The sequence below is a fragment of the Drosophila tropicalis genome, unplaced genomic scaffold, assembly GCF_018151085.1.
Source record: "Drosophila tropicalis isolate 14030-0801.00 unplaced genomic scaffold, ASM1815108v1 contig_878, whole genome shotgun sequence".
Lineage (NCBI taxonomy): Eukaryota > Metazoa > Arthropoda > Insecta > Diptera > Drosophilidae > Drosophila > Drosophila tropicalis.
In genome coordinates, this window is record NW_027173374.1 from 3,524,945 (window position 1) to 3,537,028 (window position 12,084).

Below are 12,084 nucleotides of genomic sequence, written 5' to 3' on the forward strand. Positions count from 1 at the left end.
AAGAAATTGAGAGAATACACGAGAGAGAGAGAAAGAGAGAGAGAATCAAGTAGCTGGAGTAGAAATATGTTCCACATAAGTCTGTAAAGGAATGCCAAACAAAAAAGGAGAGAATGAAAGTTAAGAACTTGAGGTAGGCCGTAGTAAAATTACTACAAACCAAAAATGGCAGATCATTTCAAATTTTTATCTCAATATATGTATACTTTAGGTGTTAAAGTTTGAGACATTTTTTTTTTAAATATCATAGAATATAATGTATCCGTATTTACTTCAAAGTACAGAGATCTCTGAAATGAAGAAAGGAAGCTTACATTCCACAAACTCTAACGTTTATCTTAAGAGTTTGGCCCACTTACAACCAAGTCAACATTTACACCCTATGCTCCTTGCCCCGCCACCACCCAAACCCAAACCCATACAGATACAAACACACACACACAAAACACAATCCACCATTCTATTATGAATCGTCGTGTGTACGCTATTTCGTACGCCATTTTCGATGTACACGAAGGTGGGACATAGACGACTTCGTTTGAAGTTCGTTGGGCGATGCCAAACGTCACGAATGAATGGCAAAACGCTTTAGTACTAAAAAGGTCGTGGATTTGTGTAGTTGTCGTGCTCCGTAGTGGTCAGTGTAAAGCGTCGTTACCCGTTGATTATTCGCCGTTTGTAGTTCTCGTCGTCGTTGTAGCGTCGTCGTGCTTCTACCGTATCCGCATCCGTAATATCGTTTGCCGCGTCGCATTGTTACTAACACAAAATTCTTTTAACATCATCGAAAATTGAGAAGAAATCAACAACAACTAAACCAAAGAAAATACATAGAAAAACAAGTGTTTTAATATAAAATAGAAATTGGAAATGCAAGAAAGAATTTCTAATTGTAGTGAACGAAGAAATAAACTCTTCTCTCTTCATCTTTTGCCGCTAACTTTGCCTCCTTCGCACCGCTGTTTTGTGTTGTTATGCAAATCGAATCGCTTCGCCAGCAAGAGCAACAACAATAACTGAGTAACGTGCGAGCTACTATCTCCCTCTGTGTGTGTGTGTGTGTGTAAGTTTGCTATTGTGTGTGTGTGTGAGGTGTTTGAGTTTGTGGGTTGGTTGTGGCACCCAGAATGCATAAATCAAAATACACATTATTGAGTCATAAATAAAGTTCACATCGCGCTACTTTAAATAAAGCCTCAGGCAGGCAGTCAGGCAGGAGGCACAGCACAAGGCAAGGCCAAAAACGGAGCAAAATTATTTATGCCCCCGCCCGAAATCCGCAAAACATATACTTTCCCTTACAAATACATACAATTTTTTTTTTTTTTGCTCAATTGCTTGGCAGCTATTGATATTTGGCTGGGCTCCACCATCTTTTTGCATTGATGATGTGTGCTGAGCATCGTTTTTGCCTCTGCCTTCACGTCTCCGTCATCATCAAAGTTGTTGTTGTTGTTGCCGCCGTCTCGTTTGTTGCATAAAACTTGCTCAATGCTTACACGCCCACAAAAGAAAAAAAAAACCTAAAGAACCAGCAGCAACAGCAACAGCAGCCAGCAACAATAATAAGCACGAACGAGTGAGCCCCTCGAGCGGCTTTTATTACAAAAGGCTATAAAAAAAGAAGGAAAACGAAAAAAAAAAAAAAAAACACACACACCAAAACGCCACACCAAAAACCGGAGTAAATGCCAGGAGTAAACGGATATCAAGAGCAAGAGCAGAAGGCATAACTGGGTAAGTGCAGGCATATATAGGAAATTACATAGATTTACATAAGGGTTTGCCCCATTCAGTTCACTTGATTCGCTTATGCCCTTCTAATATCCTAGGCATATCTTTTCTGAAGGTTTCACTCAAAAGAAACGGAAATTGAAGTTGACAAACATATGAGTCAACTTATTTGAATAACTAATATGGACCCACCTTAGCTCTGAATGCAAATCTTCTATGCTAATAGAGGCTTAGCCCGGGCTTAAGCTAGCTTGTCTTAAATGCTTATAAACACTGAAGAAGAGTTCCTGCTGTTATATTGTGCCAACCTTCACATATCAAAAACATTGACCATACATTTATTCAAAATGTAAAAGCAATTTGTTTTTTCGTAGTGTCCATCTAACTTGAATTAAAAATTTATTTCTTTCTTTTAAATAGTTGAATACGAAGTCTCTGATATTTAAGGACTTAATAAAACATTTCTGTTAAATTTAATTTCAGTTTTAGTTTCTGTTGTGGTAAATATAAATTTCCAAAATAAATTTTTGTTTCAAGAATATCCAACGTCAGTTCCATTTGGTGAAAACTTAAACAAATGTTTTATTTGTCTGTATGTGTGTTTGTTTAATCTGCAACATTTTAAGAGATTTAATATGGGTTTTCTCTTGTTGTTTTTAGTGTTACAATTGGGTCATGGAATTTACAAGAATTTTCATATTTTTTGTGTTGCCTTTGAAGTTGTTATTTTTATTTATTTATTTTTATTCTTTTTGTTTTGCTTTACGCATTTTGCAGTCATTTTGGTAGTCAGTCACTCAGATAGTTTGTCAGTTGTAGTGCGTTAGTATCTCACTTTCTCTCTCTCTCTCGCTCGCTCGCTCCCTTTCTGTCTTGCTTTATTTATCCGTTTGTCTGTCTGAATGAATGTCTGTCTATCCATCTATCTTTTTCTGGTTGTCTGGGGCCCAAAAGTAAGGCATAAAAATCATATTAAAATGCTGTCAGTGCATAACCTACTTTTTATTTTTATATATACATATATATTTGTATATATGTATGTAGAAATTCTTTACTATGCTATGGCCTCTGCTTCTCTCTGGCATTCTGTTTGCATACATATGTATGTGGCTGTGTGTATATTGTTGCCATTTCACTTTTGCTGAGCACGTCTTTGCGAGAACACACACACACACACTTATACACATATGATGTCCTGCGTATCTTTGTGTGTGCCTGCATGCCTGCAGGCGGCTTGCCAAATACGCTTTGTTCCCCGCCATTGTCAACATGCTAAAGGACATTTTTGCATTTTCGGCTGCTCAGTCAGCGCAAACGTGGCTTGGCACTAAGCCAAAACTCTAGCGAAACATAGAGGGAGAGAGTTTTCTCTTTAGCTAGCTTAAATTATACTTGAAAATTCCAAGCATAAATCATAATACAATACATCGTATAATACTGAAAATTGGTCAAACTAGGCAACTTTAATGACATCTGGTAGAAACTTTTCAACTCACAAGTGGCCAGGCCAAGGATCCATAACTTTGAAGAGGATGAAAGCAAGTTTAATGCAGCATGTAAATATTGTCGTGACACACCAAAACTTTCATCATGTCATGGGCAACGCAGACAGCACATTTATAGAGCCAGAAAGAGAGAGAAGCAACTGAAAGACTGTATACGACGTCAACACACATCAGAATGCAAAAGTTTAACAATTAATTTCAATAGTAAATGTGTGTATTTCTAACCAAGCTCCGGAACATTCTACTGTCACTTTCATCCCATTCCTACACAAATCAATGTGGTGCAAGGGCTTAAAGTCAAGTGACCGCCACATATCAAATTTCACAGGGAGAAAAAAAAAGACAAAGAAAATCGAGAAGAGAAACTTAAATCAAAGCAATGGATATAAGCAAATAATCCATCAAGTAGCATTAACTTGAAACAATAAATTTTACCCAGCTACATACCTAACAACTGATTGACTTACTTCTGGGGGCCCAAGCGCACTTGAAGTGCTTGACAACTAATCGGGTTTCAAATGCCTAAACACACACACACAGATACAAACAAACACACTCAATGATTCTTTCTACTGTTTTCTGTGATTGCAAAAAGGTAGCAATTTGAAGGGGTGAAGCTTACGTTGCTCTTGAGTGTCGGTAATCAAAGCTGCTTACGACTTGCGCTTTGATTGTACTTACTAATCAGCAAGGATAGACACAAGGGGGAGATAGACAATTGTATCTGGAATTTAATAGGTTGGTGTTTTAATGTTTCATGCATTTGGTTTCAGTCTAGACTCTAGACACTTTTAAGATTGTATTTCGTTGTAGATAAAAACAAAAAAGTTTTCGTATACTTGGAAAAAGAAAAATAAGATATTTTTCTTCGGTATCTCTGCTAATAATCGCGTAAACGCATCCTTAACTATTTCTATTTTATCCTCTTTCTTATCTCCTCTTTTCGGATGCTTTTCAACTTTGCCATTTGCTGTTGCCTAGCATTTCCGGCACTTCCGTCTTCAATCAAAACCTAATTCACATTTCGAGTGCAGCATTTCCGTTCTCTTTTCTTTTTTCTTTTTCTACTTTTTCTGCTGTTGTGTATTTGGGGTATTTTTTGGTATCTCCTTTTGCTTACATTCAGCTTAAAATTAGCACAAATTGTTTTTCAAAAGGCAATTGAAGCGTAAAATCGAAGCAATGCCATAATTCGAAATTCTAAACCGGATCTAAATCAAGACTTGACTGAAATTAACTAATGTAAAACGAAAATGCGAAATCCAAATAAATGGAGAAGTGGAATATAAAAAGTGAAATAAAAACAAAAAAGCCCAAATTGTGGATTTGAGAGCAAACTCAACTGAGTTGGTCAGCTAGCAGCAGGAAGGTTGTGGCAAACAGCATCAGCCTGAAAATGTGAACTCATTCAGATACTCTCGACCCAAATCTGAGAGCTCGCAACAACAAATAGCAAAGAAACTGCAACAGCATAGAAAAATATACATATATATTCATACATATGTATGTATTATACAGCGGCGGATTGGGAAGACGGTTAGTGGTTTAGGGGAGAAGAGAGAACAGTAAGCCAGTTAAAGTTTTGTATAAAAAGAGCTGACCAACTAAAGCAACAAACTGGCCATGGTCTGCCATATTTTAACCTCCAAAAGAGTGGCTAGATAGTTTTTTTTTAAACTTCCAATTTCTTATAAAGAGTAAAAATGGCTTCAACGAAAATGGGGCTCAATTCAGAATTTCAAGGAGAATTAAAATATGCTTAACATTGATTTTCAGAAACGAATATTTTACCTTTATAATTCTTTTGCTTCGTTTTTTTTTAGTAAGACATTTCTTTTCATTAATTATTTCTCCTTGGTACTAGATTGTTTTGAAATTCTCTATACATTTTACAGGTTTTCCTTTTTGTTTATATAATTCGCATCTAAAACTCTGTTTAGGAAATTTCATTAGCACTTGAAAATAATTCCCTTTTGGTATATACTGCCAGGGCATTTAGCGCTTCGTTTTGCTTTGGTAAACTTTAGTTTTTCTTTTCCTTCTCCCTGTGTGTGTCTGTGTGTGTGTTTTTTTTTTGTGTTAGATGCTTTCTTGCTGAGAGGATTCTTTTCTCGCTTTTTTTATATACCATTCTGCCGTTTACCGTTGGCATTGTGTGCGCATAATAGCCTGAAATTAAATCAGCTAGCGCGTGGGTAACTTAAAATAATAGCCATTGCTTATGTTTAAGTAAAATATGTACTCTGTACTCAGTGGAGGAGAGATGAAAGAGAAGAGACGCTGGCAGGGTACACGGTTGCAGAGATGGGAAAGAAAGTTGGGCAACAACTTCATAGCGCCACCTTTTTGTATGCTCATTTTGTGCTTTACTTACGTATTTCCGTTTCCGCTTGGCCAGAGCAGCCTGGTCAGAGACCGAACCCGGCCACGACGAGTCCGTGTTGAAGCCCGTGCCAGAGTCCGGGGCACTGCCTTGGCTGCCTGCTGCATTTTTTATTACCATCTCATTCCAAAGCATATAATTCGGATCTCCACCTTTCTTCCCTCTGCTTGGCTCTGCTGTCCCGTTTTGGGCCACTTTGTTGGCTGTTATCGCATTTCTGTTGCATACTTTAGTGAGATGCTTAAGCAGCTTTGCTTAATTTTAAGCTGCACTTTTAGCGAGCTTATCTTACTGGAAGTTAAGCGAACACGAATACAATTTAATCCACAATATTTGCATTGAATATTTAAAACATTAAGAAGCAGCAGGCAATTCTCTTTTCAAGGTATACTAGGTACAATGATAGCAATTAATAAATCAAAACGAAATTGAAATCGAAACTACATAAAGTTAAAGTTCAGCTCTTGCGTACAATCAACTCAACCATTTGACCCTTATTGATTTATGGCTCTGGTAAAATGTGGCACTTAGTGTAATTGTTTATACGCATGCACATACATACATATGTTTGTATGTACATAGCTACTAGAGTAAGGGATAAAAAGACAGTGTTTGATTATACCCTCACCTCTCTGACTATCTCTTTCTCTCGTTATAACCATTTCTGTTTCCTTACCCTCCCAATGGACACCTATACACTTAATATATATATTTATCCCACAAATTTCATTATAACTTAACTTGAATTATTCATTGAATTGTCTGAGTGCTGGTGCCGGTATCGCATTGTCGTTAGAGACTGAGTGAATGAATTCCAAGTTTCAGTGTGGGTTTGAGTATCAGGTATGCCGCCCACATAGGCATTTGACACTTTGTTTCCTTGCTTATAAAACATTTCGTGTCAACCCATAAATTCTAAGCAAATAGCTGGATTTCTTCGATAAACTTTACACATGGATTCTAGTAGACACTGCACTAAGTTCGAAATAAGAATTAGCAATGTGCAAAATGTTTGCCATTATAAAACCAATTCATTTTATCCATAAATGTCAGAATTATCTGGCGGAAAAAAAACCGTCTCTTGAATATGCATATAATAAATTTGTTAAGTAAAAAGTTTAATGCCCAGTCATAAATTTCTTCAGTTTGTGATATTGAAATTCTTTAAACCCTGTTTCATACCACATGAAATGCACTGTCAAAGTTCTTGTTTGGTTTTTATTCCAGCACATTAAAATATTTATGAATTTGTGAAACCATTAAATGACAGGGAATAGAGTACCACAAAAACCAGTCAAGAAAATAATTAAAAAAAAAAAAAAAAAAAAAAAAACGGTAGAGATAAAAAATAAATTATATGAGCAGGAAAAGTTTTTGGCATATGAAATGAGCAAATAAATGGAGGAGACATTCAATTATCTAAAAAGCAAAACAAATATGTATGAAAATTAATTTGACATATTTGACATTTGGGCAAACACAGATATACATACACACACACACACACGCTCACATTTATGATGGGAGAAAATATTCTCAGTCGTGTTTTGTGTGTACAGGAAAATGGCGTGACAAGCTTTTAACTCTTTAATCTGAATTTTCTTTTGTACTTGGATTTTTTCACTGCTAATTTCCAAGGCGAATGTGAGCATTTTTCATTGTTATTTGTTATTTGGTTGCTTTTTTCTTTTATTTTTTTTTGGCCATAATTTTCTTGAAGCGAGTCACGCAAACTTGTGCGTCCTCTGTGTGTGTGTGTGTGTGGACTTGGTCTCGTCTCTCGAGTGTTTGTCACGCATGAAATGCTGACAGTAAAGCAAACAGCAAGCTAAAAACCAAGCCTAAAAATGTATGCAGCAAGGACATTATATATATGCATATGTGTGTGTTTGTCTATAAAAGGATTTATTTTTATTTTTTTGCCAACAGAAAAGCAAAAGCCACAGTGTTGATGGTGATGTTGATGATGATGATGAAGAGGAAACAGTGGTTGAGATAGAGGAAGAATACAGGCAGCAACGTTTTCTTCAAAAGAAAAAGGAATATTTCCTGTCTGCGCTTAAAGATTTCCTAGACGCACACACACATACTCACACATATTCACACGCATGGACGTACGCATACAGACTCAAGCCTAAGGGCATGAAATTGAAAGCATTCGCTTGCATGTCAGCGACCCTCACATCTATTGCTCAGTCCTGGCTTGGACGATGTGACGAGCATGCAAAAGTTTTAGCAACGAATATGAAAATGATGCCAACGCACGCATATGTGTGTGAATCTCTATGTGTGTACATATGTGTTTTAGTGTGTGACTCTTTGCTGTGTGATATTACTTTTTTATATATTCTTTATTCTTTTGCACAATTTAGCTCGCCCTGGGTAAATTTGTTGTAATATGCCTCTAACTCGTCTCCTTTGCGTCTTTCTCTTTCGCTTTTCTTTGTTCGTATCTCTTTTTCTTCTATTACATATATTTACATTCTTTGCCGCACACTTTATAATAATTTATTTTCAAAATTAAGATTAAGTCATAGCATACTTTTTGGGGCGACTTATAAGTTTCCGCTTATTCCCCTTTTGGCTTTTAGCTTAACTTTTTTCCCCACAATGCACATAAATAAAGTAATTTTCCCATACACATACACATACTCAAACACACATACATTTGTGTGTATGTACGTAACACGAAGACCATAAAAATACTTAACCAAAAAAGTCGAAAGTTTTGGCAAAAGTTTTTCACCTAGCTTGAACATAGTTTTTTGTGGCTTGGCTACAAAATCGAAGCGTAATCAAAGCAACCAAATACAAACAAAAATGCTAATGTAAGAGCTTAGTTTTACCATAGTGTGCGTCTTAGTGTGTCAGTGTTAGTGTGGCGCGTGTGCGGTACAACCGGAAACGGCAGCCAGTTACGTGACTTTAATATTTTCAACGCATTCCTTATACCCTCACAGAAAAGACCTAATCTATTTTCTCATTGACAACACCTTGACTTTATGATTATTAAGATTTCTTTAATCGAAGCTCTAAACTTTTAAGCTTAAAAGAACATTGCTCCATTTTGTTATATTATTGGGATATAAATAAAATAAAATATTATAAAGTAAAAAAGGCTCCTACCCCAATAAAACAATCTATCCTAACACTGCACAAGGGAAACGAAACTTATTAGTGCTGTTAGGGTATAGAAGCTTTCATAAATTGTGCTATGCTTTTCCCCTTTTTGGCTAAATTCTTTTGAAAGGATTTGCATAGAAGCCGCAGAGAGACTGAATAAGTGAGTGAGAGCGTGATATGCTCGTTAATGTATAGTCAAAAAGTAACGTTTTTGCCATGTGAAACTAAGGTCAAGTTTGTGTGTGTCTTTCAAAGACTGGGCTTATGCGGCGACATGTCCTTTGAACGTGACGTAAAAAACCACGAAGCTAAGGAAAAATCTACTAGAGTCAATATTAAAATCCAAGCAACCCAAATCAATGAAAATAACTTTCTGGCTAATTAAAAAATTCTTCGACTTATTTTTATGCGGCACTTGAAGATCAAGCAATAGTCAACACCTTGTGTCTCAATTAGAGTAATTTGTTAGTGTCATTAATGCCAATTGCGGTGATTGTGGCAGTGGCAAGGTGGTGGCAAACTGTGGCAAATGACAATGAATAGGCAAAAGGCAATTGAAGCAGCAGGCAGACAACAAAATTAGCGCATGACTTTCATGCGTAAAATTGAAAATCATTGCAGCAACACCTGCCAGCTGAAGTGGCGCCTTCATGGTATGCCACGCCTCCTACTATACGTATTGGCGTTTTTGCTAGCCCTTAGCCCAAAGGGGATTACGTGATTTTCGTTTATGATTTCTGCTTACTTTAAGCACTTCCTCTCTGCCATTTCCGGCACAATGAACACAGACACACTCATACACACACACTCACACACACATACACAATACACGCCAATACTCACTAATACACATGCACGCACACTTACAAAAGTATTTCGAATTTGTTGCCCATGTCTTTGGCCATAAAAATGAATATTTATGCCACACACACACTTGGCAGACATAAATATGTTGATATATGTATGTTGTGCAAGTGAGAGCGTATGTGTATGTTTATATAAATATATGCACGGGACACACATACATACACATTTGGCATGCATCAAATCGCATCGATTATTATATATATGTTATGTATATAGCCACGTCCTTTATATACATATACGAGAGCAAAATATCCGTTCATCTCATGGGCTTAAACACATGGCTTTATACCGCTTGCTCGTTCGCTCGGCTGCCTGTTCTCTGCGTCATTTGTCATGGCTCTTCGCCGGGCCACGGTGATTTATCATATTTATGTTAGATATATATACAGACACACACACACACACAAATACAGAAACACTGAACATACAGTGAAGTGCGTAGATGGGAAAGGGAACGGAAAGAGGAGCAAGTTTACTGCACAACATGCCCAGGTGCATGGGTTCAGGACCCTAACGCAATTTGTTTCGCTGGCTGTCGTGCAGCATTTTATGACCAAAGCAAGCCATGAGAAGATGAGACAAGTCCCCCTCCTTCTACCCTCCTTCCTGGTTGGCCATCTAGCTTTCTCTTAGGAAGTGCATTCGTGTGTGTGTGTGTGTGTGTGTGCGTACTTGTATTTCATCAGGATGAAACTGTGCATCTTATTTAAGTGCTTTTGCATAATATTTAAAAGAGAAAGATAAGACAGAAGGGCATTATGCTACCAAAATGACTTGTAGATTCTTTCAGAACGAAAAAGATGTCTTGAATATAAATGATATTTTGTCATAGATAGATTAAGCTGAAGTTTAAAAATTTAACGTGTACTTTAGCAAGAAATGTGGGAACCCAAAAACGCCTTTCAAAATAATTAGCTTTGGTAATATTTCTTTCTATAAAAGCAAAGCCTAATGGAAAATTCGATCATTCAATTGGTACCATTAAAATTGATTGGGAGTCAGAAGGAATGCAAAATTTGCAAAAGTAGCAGCAGTTTATTGGCACATTGAGTGCTTAAAACGTTTTTTGTATCCTTTAATGCGATTCGTGGTCTTACATAAATGTACAGTAATCGTGTGTGTGAATGCTAAATGTGTGCGTGTGCGTTTTCATGGTCTCAGTTTAAACTTTAATTGTGGAATCGAAAATTACAAAGATTATCTTGATTCAAAACCTGTAAAAGTAAATTGTTTACAACTTAAACAATTAATCATGTCAACTGATTCCTTTATAATCTCATGTTTAAATCTGGAAATTTTCTTCGTATTGTTTTTAAAATTTAAACAAATTTCACTTCATTTTGATAGAGAGCAAAGAAAAAAACGACAACTGTCTACTTCCTTGAGCGAACGCCTCTGTTTTTATTGTTTGCGTAGGCGCAGGCGACGAGGATATGTCAGCTTCTTTGTGTTGGGTAATTTGATAGCCAAGGCATATTTAAATGAGAAAGCAGCGGCAACATCAACAACAACAGCCTCAACGCCGTTGCCTCTCTTCCTGATGCCATGCGCCACCTGCAGTGTTTGCGTTTGGGCTTCTCGTCAATTTCAGTTGCTTAAATCGAATCGATAATTCAATTTTCGGCATACTTTTGCATTGATTTTGATTGATTTGTTCAATATTGGAGAAGCGTATCGAATGACATTTTCTGTTGTTAATTTGCAACAATTTTTGGTCCTCCCTTTTGCCATAATGGCATGAAAGCAAAAGCAATAGCTTTAGCTAATTTTCTTTGATTAATGTGATCAATATAACAGCTTTGGCTCACAAAGTACAGTCAATGCTTTATGTTGTTGTTTTTTTGAACAAATTGAAAAAGGGTGGAGAGCGGATAGAGGACGAGAAGGAGAAGGCTGGCGAATGGTCCGCTGTAGACAGCATCAAAGCGCATTAGTTTGTATGGCACGCAAATTGGTTAGGCGGCAGGCACTTTACCAACACTCACACACACTCACACACATTTGTAGACTAATACACACACACAAACTTACACAAACACGGTGATATCAGCGTCGAAATCTGCCATGTGCTCCATTTTTTGGCACACAAACACAGACACCTGAAAAGAGCGAAAGCAAAACAATACAGCAAGAGCCCAAAGTGGGCTAACGTTGAGTGCAAAGCTCCAAAAAAAAAAAATCCACGACAAAAAAAGGGACGAAAAAAAAAACTCTGAGAGCCGTTGGGGCCATTGCAAAAGCTGACAGCCATGACGAGAAGATGGTAGTAGAAGGAGGCAGAAAGGTGTGCAAGGTGGGTCCCACACATGTGAGAGGGCTAGGTGGCTTTGATGGCGGCACCTTTTGTCTATGTGTGTTGTCCCTATGCCCAATCACTGTACACACTGTACCAGAATGAAAAGGAAAAGTTTTTCTACCTCTACCCTCTATTTCTAAAGAAGGACGACTTTTAGATATCCTGTAACACGTAAA

General features: G+C 37.1%; 1 protein-coding gene across 1 annotated transcript in view; it reads left to right on the top strand.

Moving 5' to 3' along the window:
- Positions 1-612: 612 nt before the first annotated feature.
- Positions 613-12,084, top strand: part of side-VI (sidestep VI) — a 74,833-nt gene continuing 63,361 nt past the window's right edge. Inside the window, exon 1 of the mRNA XM_068301144.1 lies at positions 613-1,737. The gene's annotated coding sequence lies outside the window, so the exon portion shown is untranslated. The remainder of the gene's footprint in view (positions 1,738-12,084) is intronic.